This window comes from Podarcis muralis, chromosome 6 (assembly GCF_964188315.1).
Source record: "Podarcis muralis chromosome 6, rPodMur119.hap1.1, whole genome shotgun sequence".
NCBI classification, from domain to species: Eukaryota; Metazoa; Chordata; class Lepidosauria; order Squamata; family Lacertidae; genus Podarcis; species Podarcis muralis.
Genome location: NC_135660.1, coordinates 65603569 through 65617282, shown reverse-complemented (window position 1 = coordinate 65617282; position 13714 = coordinate 65603569). Strand labels below are relative to the sequence as shown.

The following is a 13714-nucleotide window of genomic DNA, read 5'->3' as shown; positions in this document are numbered from 1 at the left end:
CTGGAGTTCACCTTGGGTAGGAAACTGAGATCAGGATGCAAGGCAACCCAGTTCAGGATAGATGCCACATTGTTCCTGACTGACTGACTGACTGACTGATAGCACCCACAATTTCCCTATCTGCTCATGGAAGCAACTGCCACCAGGAACACAAACTTCCACATAAGCTCATGTGGGATGGAACCCAATGATTTGAAGGAAGATACCATGAAGGTCCTCTGCATAAAAGGAGAGATCCCAGTCAGGAGGTATGTGGATTACTAGCGGGGAAACTATGGAAGCAACTCACAGAAACTGAGATGTACGCTGGTACCCACATAATGCTATCCAGGGCCACTGGCTGGTGTTTAAAAATATTGGGAGCAAGACCTTGCTTCAGATCTGCCTTCAAGAAATCCAAACTATTAGGACTCTAGCCTCCAAATGGCAGACTGTGTCACATGCACCTCTGGAAAGCCTTCCACAAAAAATGTTGCAAAATGTGTAACATAGCACAAGCATGCATATTGACATATTGTACAAGTTGCTATATTAGGTCTTGTGTTAGATGATGATTGTGCAAGAGACTGAAAAATGTCTTGTGCTTGCAGAAACACTCCTGAATTTCATTTCTCTTTTCTTGCCTGAGAGTTTTATATTAAGCCTACCACAGAGCAACTGACTTGGTTCCCATGCAATGATGTTATCATGCGCGCTCATCAAACAATGTGAGCAAAGTTTGCAGATCCAAGTATGTGTGGTTTCACTGGTTGATGAATCTCTACTAATATAAGCTGCATGCATAGTGACGCATAATCTCATATATCCAATTAGTGGATACTTGTCAGTGACTACGTTGAGGAATCCCTCTTCTAGCAATGTGTGTTGTTCAACCTCCCGATGCAGAGTTGGAGCTAGTGCATGTGTAGAACTGCCCTTGGAAAAGCCCAGGCATAATGGAAGTCACCATGCCAGAATGGAAATCTACCAAGTCCAAAAACCATGGTCTCCACAGTGCAGAGTGACTAGAAGGACCTGGGCCCAGAGAGCCCTAGTCTGGGTAGAAGAGTTGTATGCACCTTGAGGTCCCAGAATCTGGACACAAAGAAGTCCATTTTCTTGTTGTTCATGGCAAATGGGTCAATCCTGGGAGGCCCACCTTTGTTTACGATGAATTGAAACACTACTGGATAGAGATACCACTCCCCTGATCAATCTCCATTCTGTTCAGCTAACCCACCTTGATGCTGCGGATTACCCAAATGTGTTCTACTGAGATAGGAGGAGATGTTCTTCCTTGTAGGACAGCAATAAGTTGTTTCCGTTTGATCAGATCCAAAAAGGCTAGGAGGATTAAGTAGACAGCCCTCAACCCTAGTCAGCTGATGGGAGTGGGCTGCCTTCTCCACACACACTTGGACAAAGCTGCCTCTCCATCCAATCAAGCTGACATCTGAAACAACCCTGAGCAGTTTCGGGAAGTGCAATCACCACTGGAGGAGGTGGCGGCAGCGTTCCCTAGACAGACACACCAATCAACTTCCCAGCTATCAAGGTCTGGAAGGGCAGAAGAAGCCACTGCAGCAATCTGGCATTGAACCTCCCTAGGGCAGCAAGTTGATGACTGCCATGGAGCCCTGAAGGCAAGCAAAGTCCATGGTCTAATGGTTAAAACTTGGAATTGGCCAGTCCTCTCTCTTTTGAGCAGTGCTTATGCTCACCTCAAGATGTTGAATTTGATGTTAAAGGTTGAGAGAACTCTTCCAGTGATACTTATCTGAAGGAACAGGGGTTCATGATGAAAAAAATAACCTGAACATTCCTGGTTGATTTGGTGTAGGAAAGACCCTGATCAGCTTACCACTGAGACAAGGATACGAGCGTACCCCTATGGGCCACAGCTGGGCCAACAGTGCCAAGGACTGAAGAACAACACACACACCCTCCCCCTACAAAAAAGGTGTGGTGGACAACCTTGATTTAGATTATTGATTGCCTTACTAGGGTTTGAGCCACAGGTTATGTCCCTGCAGCACTTTCTGGAAGAGCTGATGAAGAAAAAGAGAAAGATGGTGGGGGAAATGAATGTTCCCTTTGTCTCTTTGATCTATGCTCTCAGTGCTTAGGCAGGCATGAAATAAATTCGGCAAGTGTTTCTTTCATAACCTCTTTATTAAGCCAGCCCAATATCTCTGTGGGCAAGTGGATCTGATCTCCTGAAGGAGTCACTGTCCTTGCAGCAGGGCTATCCCCGGATAAAAGCTCCTGTCCTTTGCTACATGTCTGAAGCTTCCCTCCATCCAAGGAGATGATGCCTCACAAGCAATGGAAGCACATCCCACTCAGAGACATGTTGGGCCTTCAATTCCTTCCCCACACTCTCAAAACATATAGTCTGTATTCCCAAGCAACTGGCATGGGCCAAAGTGTCCTGCTACAACCTGCACAAGTACCTCCTTACTGTTTTTAGAGATGGGGAGGAGACACAGAGCTGCCTGGAGCACATTCCTTGCCTATCAACCTGGCCCCAAAGAAACAGAGCACCAACATGAGCTAACCATGCTGTGTTTAGCACTGGTCCCAATTTTTTGTTTGCTCAGGAAGAAGGGGGGGTGGAAGAACAGATCCATGCTAAGCTGTACAAAAGCATGTTCTTGTCCCTCTGCAAAGTGGTACGCTAGGGAGGGGAAGAGCCAGAAGGGGCCTCTAGATATACCCTCCTCTTAATCTGGATCCCTGTCTCTCCTGGTTACAGTGCTGGTGGAGTGGGGTGTGAACGAAAGATAAAATAAGAAGCTTCCCTTCCTTCAAAACATGTGATGCTAGAGAGCAAAGGAAAAGGAAAAGGAAAGGGGAAAAATCATAACTGCTCCTGCCTGCAAAGCACACAGACCTAAAAATTAGTCATGCTCTCCAATTGAAAGAGTCAAAACTGTGGGGGAAAGGTTCCTTCCTCTTCTGGGCAGCCACAGCAAACCGTTTTTTAAAATATAGTTTTGACCCTGCCTTCTAAAAGCAAAGTTAAACTTTTTGTCTATGCTCCACTCCTCCAGTGACCAAGAACTAGGTATAGTATTTAAAAAAATACTTTACAACAACAGAAGATCTTTGACAATTCTAACAGTGCATGCAACATGGCATGTGATATGGTTATTTAAATTTTCTCCTAAGAACTGCTATCCATAGCACTGCTAAAAGAGACGAACAAACAGCACACTAGCCAGGTCCAATATTTCCCAAACACACCCCTCTCCAACCTTCACATTAACCTCAGATAGTACACAAATCTTCTTTCCAAATCAATTTCCTCTATGGTGAAAACTCTAGTTTTAATCTTAGCACACCTTCAGATAGCATGCTAAGGCTACAACTCTAATAATTTCTACTCAAAAGAATTGACAGGGATTGCTTCTACATAAGTGGGAATAGAGCTGCTTCCTAAGCAACTAGTTCAAAGCCAACATCAGGTATGAACTCAAATGATGGCTTTATGCCAGAGACGTAGCTAAGGGGCAGCTAGCCAGTTTTCCCCCCCTGGGTGAAGTCTCCAGAGGGGTGTGCCATCGAGGCTCTCAGCTTGTGTGTGTGTGTGTGTGCGCGTGTACACAAATGCACATGGGGGGGTAGCCAAACTGAGTCTTTGACATGGGTGAAATAAAGCCTAGTTTTGCCCCTGCTTTATGCCATCACCCAAAGCCCCTCATATGCATGGTGTCTAACATTGCCGCACTGTGCATGTGCACTGATATAAATGCACACAAAGCCGTTTGATGGAACAACAGGTGTTATCTAGTTTTCACTGCAAAACATCCCGTAGCCTCCTGTTCACACACACACAGTTAAAACCTTACTACTCTTAACCAGAATCACCAGCCCCACCTCATCCCACTTCCTGCCTTATATATTTACCCCAGGCTGTAATCCTATGCACACTTGAGCGTAAACCCATTTAAGTCACTGGGACTTCATAGGCCCAGCGTTTCTACAAAGCTGCTTGTCTCACCCCACTCACTCACTCACACACACACACAAACATACACACAGCCCTGGCCCTGTAACTGCCTCCAGTCATAGTATTAAGAACCTAAGGGCTGCCTTTGCAGGATCAGACCAAAGGCCTACCAAGTTAAGTCCAGCTTTCTGTTGGCCAAGCCAACTGATACCTGGGGGAGGTGAGGGAAACCCACAAGCGGGGCGGAAAGCACAACAGCACTCTCTGCCGTCCACGTTCCCCAGCAACTGGTCTCACGAAATACTTCACCTGGTCACTTCAGACGGGCAAGGCGTGTGTACACAACAGCTCTCGACTCGACCGGCTCCTGGCTGAGTTGACGAGGCCCCTCCGCCTCAATTCCCTCCTCCTCGCCCCCCCCCCCATATCGTAGCAACTCACCTGGCCAACAACCGCAACCCCGTCCTACGTAACACACCAGCCGCACCTCGACCTCGGCCGCCGGAGTTGCTGCTCTCCTTTCCTCGCCAGCGCGCGCCCCGCCCCGGCCGCATCTCCTCGCTCGAGCAGAAACCCCGCCGCCCTCAGCCGCCCCGACGTTGCTACCAGAGCGAAGGCTTAAGAGGAGGACGAAAAAATACCACCACCACAACCACTATTACTACTGCTGCTGCTGCTGCGACTAGCTGGAGTGCAATTCCTCAAGTGTCGACCCCCGCTCTCCCGGCCCCCTCCCCCGGCCACTCTTGCAAACATCCTAACCCCACACTCGCGCCTCCCTCGCCCCCAACTTCGGCGCGTTTCGCCTCTGCTCCCGCCTCCCCCCCTCCAGCCACCAGTTCGCATGTCTCCAAACCTGGCCCTCTGCCCGCGCTCCCCTGACGCGTCAAGAGCTATATTGGGAATCCCGGTTGCTCCCGCTGGCGCCGCTGGTTAGCAAGCGGGAGGCGGCGGGGGGGGGGGAGGTTCCCGAGGGGACCCACCGGGCACTCACCTACCTTCCTCTTCCGTGGGCCGCTTTCCCTCCGGAGGCTCCCGGTTGCCAGTGCCTGGCGTGCAGCAGCAGCAGCTGTGGTTCTGCAGCAGGAGCTTCTCCGCCGGCTGGGCTAGCTGGCGACGGGATGGAGGAGGCTTCTTTGGACGGGGCTGCCTCGCCTCCTCGCCCGCCAGCAACACGGGGAGCGCGCGGCGGCGGCCCGTGGGGTCTCGGACGGAGGCGGAGGAGGAGGGGACTGTCGGCCGGGCGAGCAGGCAGGCAAGCAGGGAAAGAGGGAGGGAGGGAAAGCGACGGCTCCGCCACGTGACGGGCCGTGTCATCCTGCGCAGCCATCTTGCGTCCCTGCCGCGCCTCCTCCTGGAAGAAGGCGGCGGCGACAGGGCAGCGGCATCCCGGCGGCCTCGGAGCTGGCTTCCCAGGCGCGGCCTAGACGGTTTCCCGAAAGAGGAAGCAGCCTGGGGAAAAGGGTGGATGCTCGGTCGGTTTGTAGGGGCAGCGGGAGACCCGCCGGCGCCGCTCTCTATAGGCGGAAAGCCGGTGACTTGACTCGGGTGTGAAAGCCGCCAGGTTACCCCGGACCTCACCTACCTCGCAGGGTTGTTAGTGAGGGTGAAATGGGTTGGGGGGGGGGGGGAGAAGCATGTTGAGTTGAGCTCCTCGGGTGGCCAAGTGGGGTGTCCGTGTTAGTAGGAATTAAAAAGGGACAAACCACCGACTGGGGACACCCAGCTAGGAGCTGCGAGTACGTGTGTGTCCTGTTTGAGTGGTTTGCTCCATTATGCCCAGTGGAGCAAATGTGCACAGGGTTGCATCTTGAGCCTATGCACTTAACTGAGCCGTGAATCCCACCGGGTTCCAGAACTCTTAAACAAGGGTGTGAAGGGTTGCGTCCCAACATGCAGGCATTTGAACGCGTGAAGCCTTTCCCGGTATATACGGATTGGGGTTAGTTGGGAGTTTCAAGCTGCTGGTATTTCTGCGTGGCAGTTTACTGTTAAAAGATTGCTAAAGTGAATTACATTCGCTTACAGGAAGTGAGTAGTTATCCCAGGGTAGCTTCAAAGAAGTTTTCTTTGTTTTGTACAGTAGTATCTGTTTCCAAGCAAGCATGTCCCTTGCATATATCTAAGCTACAGAATGGGAATTTCTGACACCCTGTATATGTGAGAAGACTTGTGCACAAAACAGTATTTTGATCACCCCAGACAACCCCCCTGGTTTGGGGAGTTTGATCTGGATAAATTCTGCTGGTGCAAAGCAGCAGTAGTGGTTTATTGGAGAGGAGGAAGGAGACTGACATAAATAGCAATAGACAGTGCCTGGTGTTTATAAATAGCTCCATTTCCTCAGTGATGAAACCACTTCAACATACACAATTTTTGTAATACTTCAGATGATGCTAGCCTGTAAAGTAAACTTTACCTGTCTGTCTCTGTATTATAGACTAGCAGGATAGAAGTTGAGAGAACAGTGACTTGTCTGAGGCCACCTGAAAAGGTGACAGCTGAAATGGGATTTGAACTGCGAATTGTCTAGCTTACATTCATAGTCACTATACTATAATGCTTCCTCACAGTGCTTTTTTTTCAGGGGATACCTCTTTTGTTGTTAAAAAGTGTGGCACTTGACTTACTGTAACAACTCAATGGTGAGTACCTGCACCTCTTTGTTTTTGGTTAAAAAGTGTGATACTTACTATAATAGCTTCATGGTGAATACCGACACCTTTTTTTCTAGAAAAAAACACCACTTCCTCATAACAGTTTAAGTAAGGGGGGGCCTTTTAAATATAAAATGTAAACAATATGGAAGGGCACCCTTTGTATTAATTACATACATATTTTTAATACCAAAGTACATTCTCTATTTCCCCCTATAAATAAAATCATCCTGAAATCAGTATATCTGACCTAGAATCTTTTCCGCTCACACTCTGCTCTCTAGGAAGGAAGTATTTCTCTGTGGTGGGTGAACCTAGAAAACAATGTATGATTGCCCCCGCCCCCCGCCCACCAATTCTCAACAAATATATCTAAAATGTCCAGACATTGTTGAGAAGGGAGAGGGGTTAATAAAACATTACAGGCAGTAACTGGCATAAAAGGAGCCTTGAATATTGTTCTAAATAGCAACCATAGCATATGACAGTTATACAAATGCTTATATTTCAAAGTCCAATAACTTTAATAAGCTTTAGACCTAGCTCTATGACAAATAGTTCAGTAGTTACAGAAGAGAAACACAAAAGGCTACATCACAAGGAAGGACAACAAAGAAGGGACTTTAAAAATAATTGGAATGGGGGTGTATAGAAAGAACAAGCTGTGATAAATTGGATAAAAAGAGAATAAGCACTTAGCCAATGTCAGGTGTTGACTTGGAATTTTTGCAGTTCATCTCTCCTACATAAATTCAACAACTAATGGGCTGTAAAATTGACTATATAATACAACTAGTGTTCAGTGCTTGACATACTCAGCCAAAGAGGAGTCCTCTGTAAGTAAGCAAAATATTTGAGGAGAAACATGCAGGAGTTTTTATTATTATTTTCAATTGCTTGTGCTTCCTTTTTAAGGAAGGTCACTGCCCACAAGGTGAATCTTGGTTTTAGCAACTTCAGGGTATGTCTACACTATCATTCATTGTCACATTTCATTTCCATTTATCCTAAAACTGCCACTCACTTTTTGACTGTAGAAAAACACACTTTCTCCTCTTGGGATATTGGGCTCAGGTTTTTATATATCCTGCCCTCTCCCCAATCTTAATGAAAAACAGTGTGCCTCTACAGGTATCAATATTGTTTATATAGTATTCCAAAATGAAGGGAGGAGGTGGCTGACTGCGCCCAACCTTGGATACTTTTAACAGTATAAAGCATTTAACATCAAATAAACATTTATAAATGAATGCACATGAAACTGCATTACGCTGGGAGGAAACGCATTACAAGCAATTGGTCTGTCTATGCCAGTAGACATAATCTGGCTCTCAGCATCAAGTGAGTGTCTTTTGGATCTGAAATCCTTGTAGCTGGAGATTCCAGTTACTGAAGTTTTGACTTTTTGCATGTACAGCATGTGTTCTTAACAAAAGTATGCACAGAAGGCAAGTGCAGAGTAGAAGCTCATGCAGAATTGCAACAGGCAAACTCTCCTGAAGGCAGATAATGCAACAGCATACCTGCATGGACAGTGAAGGAGTAGCCCTTGTCCACTTGGAAACCCAGCACAATTATACCTGCTCTACTCTCACAGGCTTCAGGAGTAAACCCCAAGGAAAAATCCACACCCAGTGTCTTGTGAGACATCTTTGGGAGAATAAAGAGCTAAGGAGTAAACCCTACACAAATCTGGAGTGGTGTCCCTAAAATGGTTTGGTGGCGTCTTGTACACCTTCTTCCGGCAACTCCTGCCCCCAAGCTGGTGCCAAATACATTGCCCTGCTTTCCTTTTCTTAGGGCAGTTCAGAACATTTCAATAAGATTCAACATAATCTAACATTTTGTTAAAATTCAACATATAAATAAAATCTAAAAGGTAAAGGTACCCCTGCCCGTACGGGCCAGTCTTGACAGACTCTGGGGTTGTGCGCCCATCTCACTCAAGAGGCCGGGGGCCAGCGCTGTCTGGAGACACTTCCGGGTCACGTGGCCAGCGTGACAAAGCTGCGTCTGGTGAGCCAGCGCAGCACACGGAACGCTGTTTACCTTCCCGCCAGTAAGCGGTCCCTATTTATCTACTTGCACCCGGGGGTGCTTTCGAACTGCTAGGTTGGCAGGCGCTGGGACCGAGCAGCGGGAGCGCACCCCGCCACGGGGATTCGAACCGCCGACCTTTCGATAAATAAAACCTAGAACCCCATAAAATCAATGTCATTCTTCAAAGTAGCTAAGAGGCAAGCAGAAAGAAAGAAAGACAAAGAAAGAAAGACAGCTTAAATGTGAATGATTTATATGAGTTGATATGATGAGGACAGAACATGGTAAGTATCAGGAAGTCCTACAAGAATAAATTTAGTTTCAGAATTGGGTGGAAGGTCTAGAAGAGAATCTAGGAAAAAAAAGAGAATCTAGAAGAGAATCTAGAAAAAAGAGGGTTCCAAAATACTAGTAAACTGGGAAAGCAGAATCCATGGCAGCCTTCTGTGTGCTTCTAACCTCAAGCTGCTACCACAACCATTGGCTGTTCTTATTCAAAAGGTTTGCAGTTTTTCTGGTTTATGCAACTAGTTTATTGCCGCTTCCCCTCTGGGAACTTGAAGGAAACCCATCAAATCTTACTTTATTTGGACTGTGTGCAATGAAAATACTTTTGTTGGTGCCTTTAAGACAGGAGGGAAAGTGTCTTGGTCGGTTTTGAACTAGAGTCCCTGAGGTTTCAAATACATTCAACCAAAAATCCTGTGGTGGCACCAGACTTGGGAGCACATTCCCACATCCTCTTTCAAGCTGTACATATGTGTTTCATGTCAACTGTTTCTGAAAGACAGAAGGCAAAAACCATAGCATGTCTAAACTCTTCTGTTAATCTGTTGTCATGAACTGGCTGGATGCCATGGAGTGGTGGGAGACACCAGCTGGGGAACCCCCAGGGGAAGAAGGCTCGGAGCCACTGGAGTGGTGGTGGAATGATGATGAATAGTCAGAGGGAGAAGACTGGGAAGAGGAGGCGTTGGAAGCTGAAGAGGCAACAGAATTTAGTGAGCAGGAAGAGGCTGTGGCAGAGGGCAGTCCAGACTCACAGGCAGGAGATGAGGGGGGCCAGGAGACAGAGATAAGGCAGGCGGCTGAAGAATCTAGGGAAGCCCCCACTCCTGCTGCAACCAGCTCCCCTCTCCCCTGGTCTCTCAGAACATGCAGAGAAATGAACAAGAGGCAAGTTGACAAAGCATTAGACTGCTAGGGAAGGAACTGGAGGGGGGGAGCTTCAGTGGTGGAAAGGTGAGGACTTTCAGTCCTCACAACTGCTTCATTGGAGCAAGACCTCCTTGGGAAGGGTTGTTGCGGCCGCTAGGACTGACCTGCTTTGTTTCTTTGAATAAAGAGTTAACTTCACTGAAATTGGCTGCTTTATTGTTTTATTGCTGACCTATCCCTGACTCCAGCTCCTGGCATCTATTGATTTATTCCATTTTGTGTGAATTTCACTCTTAAGTATACCTTTGGCTTCATTTATACAATGAGCTTTTCTGTGGTTGTTTTTCTACCTAACATGCCTGACTTCACTTGTGCTTCAGCTTGGCTTCCGGTCATATATTCCAATGTTGGTTCATGATCAGCAGGTCAGTTGCTACCAAGTTGATGGTAATAACCACTGAAGATCATACGGCACAATGTTTTAATAAGAGATGAGTTGGGTTGGGGGAATGAAAGGACCTTATTATTTAGCCTATTTCTTAAAATTGGGTGATTGCAGCAGTATAATACATATTCAAACAGTAAGCCAGTCATTTCAGATTTCATTGCATTATATTAAGCATTTGACCACTGTAGATTGCTTCAGTTTCAGTGAATTGGCATATATGTATATCTTTTTTGCTTCCCCACCCCCTGACACAGTACAGCTCTCCATAAAATTGTGGGCTGTCCTTTACAGATTAATACCTTCATGAAAAATTTTATTTGTGATCTTAGCAATGGAATTTTGATTATGCTTTATTGTATTGTTGTGTTCTTTGTCTATAATCTTTTTATTGTGAGCAGCTTTGGGAGGACTTTCGGCTTTGAATACATTGCAATATAATAATTATTATTAACACTAATGAAACAGCCTGGGCCCCTTGGAGATTTTCCAATATGATTTGACTGCGATCTGGTGGTTGTTGAGTTCCTGCATAGTAAATCCACATAAGCCAGTGCAATTTTCCCATAAGATTATTTCTGCAGCATCTGTTGTAGAGGTGCAGAATCTTTTTCTGGGCTGATTGCCATTTCATCTGTTGACACTAAGGGAATAAGAGCAAGACTATATCCTGTAGATCCTGTGTCAGGCTTTAGTATGTGGTACTTTACCTAATGTCTTTGTCTATATTTGCTTATAAAATTAGGTTTCGTGCATTTTTACTTAGAAAAACCAATTTGTATATGTACGCCGAGGTTCATTGCTTTCCTGATGACAAGGATAACTTTCTTGTTTCTCAAATATAATTAGGTGATTTTGTAAAGGTGGTCTCTGACATTAGTCAGAATAGATAAATCCACTGATTTCTGTGAGCCTACCCTTAGTGTGACTTAGTTCACCCTAAACTTTGTAGTGTTAATTCTCAAAAGAGGATATAATCACATCCATAATGTTGTCCTTGTTTAACTGTTTGCTAAACTTTTAGTTTTTAATACAGTACTGGACTGGACCTAAAGTCAGCTTTAGCTTTAAGACACTGAACTATCCTGCTTTCTCAAGGTGTTGTTCCCAGTTGTAGAACTCCCAAGAACATTTCATAACAATAATTGGGATCCTTTAGTGGCTTCAGAGAAAAACAATTTATTCTTGTTGCTCCTTCAGTGGTATTTCATTAGCAGTGGCTCAAACAGGGAGCAAGGGAGGTTGCTCTTGAGATTTCTAATACATGGTCTGGCAAGATGAAAAATGAAAGAGAACCACTACTGAGATTTTTTTTCAGTCTGCTATTATCCAGTTTGGCCCTTCCCATCATTTAAAGCTGTTTCTTCCCTCCATACAATTAATGCATAATCATATTGGTATCTTCATTAAAGGTTATGTAAACTGTGTGGCTGCATTCCAAAACCTTTCTTTTAATGTGGGGTTTTCCAAAATGTTGACTACAGGAAACTTAAACAGCTCCTCAGCATAATTATTTAGATTAAATCTGTATAGAGTTCATCCTGGGTTATAATGACATGACTGAAAATGCTGAAACTAGTATATTTCTATAGATGGGATTCCCATTTCTTCTCCTAAGTTCCCTAGATGCTGAGATCTAGAACAGGCTTCCTCAACCTCGACCCTCCAGATGTTTTTGGCCTACAACTCCCATGATCCCTAGCTAGCAGGACCAGAGGTCAGGGATGATGGGAATTGTAGTCTCAAAACATCTGGAGGGCTGAGGTTGAGGAAGCCTGATCTAGAACATGACTATTAAACTAAAGATGTTTGCCTTTTTTCTTTCCATGCTCCTGCAATTAAATTATTTTAGTTTAACTAAAACTCACGTTGTTGGTATCCATATGTCTCGCAAGACAATGGAATGTGCCTCCACTGCATTAGCAGCACTGAAGTGACCTACCCAGGACACAAACTTGGGCAGTCTGTATGGAGGTCCTGGGCTGCCCAGATGGCAAGACCCCACCTCTTGGCCTCCCTGATGTGGTCCAAAGGAAAGCGGAGAAATACGTTTTGGTACCAGCTTGGCTCTAGGAGTTGCCAGAAGGAGACATACAAGGTGCCATCCAACCATCTTAGGGACTCCACTCTGGATTTCTGTAGGGTTTACACCATAGCCTTTCTTCTCCCAAAGATATCCCACAAGGCAGTAGATGTTTAGGATCAGTGTTTTCCTTCTAGATGAGTTATTTCCCAGGTTGACAAGCCCCATCTGCCCCTCACTTCCCTCTACAGCATATGCAAAAACTGCTTTCTTGACCACTGGGCCCACTATTGGTCTCATCCATTCAGTCCACCAATGGCTGTCTTCGCATGCAGGGGAAGTCCCTAACTCACCAAGGGTTTGAGACCCATTGGCTACCCTCATCTGGTTTAGCCGGCCAGTCGGAGCTGTTCCTGGGGTGTTGCCACTGTCGCATGCTGACAGCTTGTAGGAGCCACAAGTGAGAGCTGAATGCAGGGTGAAGGCCAAAGGTAGACATACAAGGTAAAGGTAAAGGACCTTTCGATGATTAAGTCCAGTCAAAGGCAACTATGGGGTTGTGGCACTCATCTCGCTTTCAGGCCGAGGGAGCCAGCGTTTGTCCACAGACAGCTTTCCAGGTCATGTGGCCAGCATGACTAAACCATTTCTGGCTTAATGGAACGTCGTGATATAAGCCAGAGCGCACAGAAACGGCGTTTATTTTCCCCGCCACAGCGGTACCTATTTATCTACTTAGAATGGTGTGCTTTTGAACTGCTAGGTTGGCAGGAGCTGCAACAGAGCAACAGGAGCTCACTCTGTCATGGGGATTTGAACCGCCAACCTTCGGATCGGCAAACCCAAGAGGCTCAGTAGTTTAAACCACAGCGCCACCCACATCTCTACAATGACTACAAAGACATACTATCCCAGAAGGAGCACAACATGTCCCTCACTTTTGGTACTATCCTTCCCCTAACACCCCATACAGCCCTATATTTACTCATAGTTTTTACATAAGAAGAGGCTTACTAGATCAGGCCAAAGGCCAATATCGTCCAGCTTTCTCGCAGCAATCAGATGCCCATGGGATGTCCACATGCAGGGTATGAGTACAATAGCTTTGTCCCCACTTGCGATTTGCAGCAACTTATATTTTCAGGCATATTGCCTCTTACCAGGTACATAGGATCCATGTGGCCCTTTCTTACTGCCGCTTCTCATATTTCGCTTGAAATGTTCAGTGAAGGTGAATGTTCAAAGAAAGAAAGATGGTTTGAGAAGCCTTCAAAAAAGTGGTTTATGGCAGCAGAAACACAATAGTCTCAAGGCAAAGCTCTGGGTCACGTCACAAGGCTGGCCAAAAATCTAGCTAAAGTAACTTACAGTAGGGCTCAGCAATCTAATCCTGGGGCCAATGTGAAGAGCACTTCCAGTAGCCGGTATAATGACTGGCTACTATTGTAAAATTGTGAAAC

General features: G+C 46.0%; 1 protein-coding gene across 9 annotated transcripts in view; it reads right to left on the bottom strand.

Moving 5' to 3' along the window:
• The window catches only part of SGMS1 (sphingomyelin synthase 1), a 67930-nt gene extending 62723 nt beyond the window's left edge, over positions 1-5207 (bottom strand). For 4 of the 9 annotated variants that reach the window (XM_028729666.2, XM_028729671.2, XM_028729669.2 and 1 more), the window contains exon 1: positions 4930-5207. The gene's annotated coding sequence lies outside the window, so the exon portion shown is untranslated. Of the gene's footprint in view, positions 1-4372; positions 4560-4925 lie in introns of those variants that run through there. The other 5 variants (XM_028729667.2, XM_028729673.2, XM_028729670.2 and 2 more) reach the window with 2 other exon arrangements.
• Between the last annotated feature and the right edge of the window lie 8507 nt (positions 5208-13714).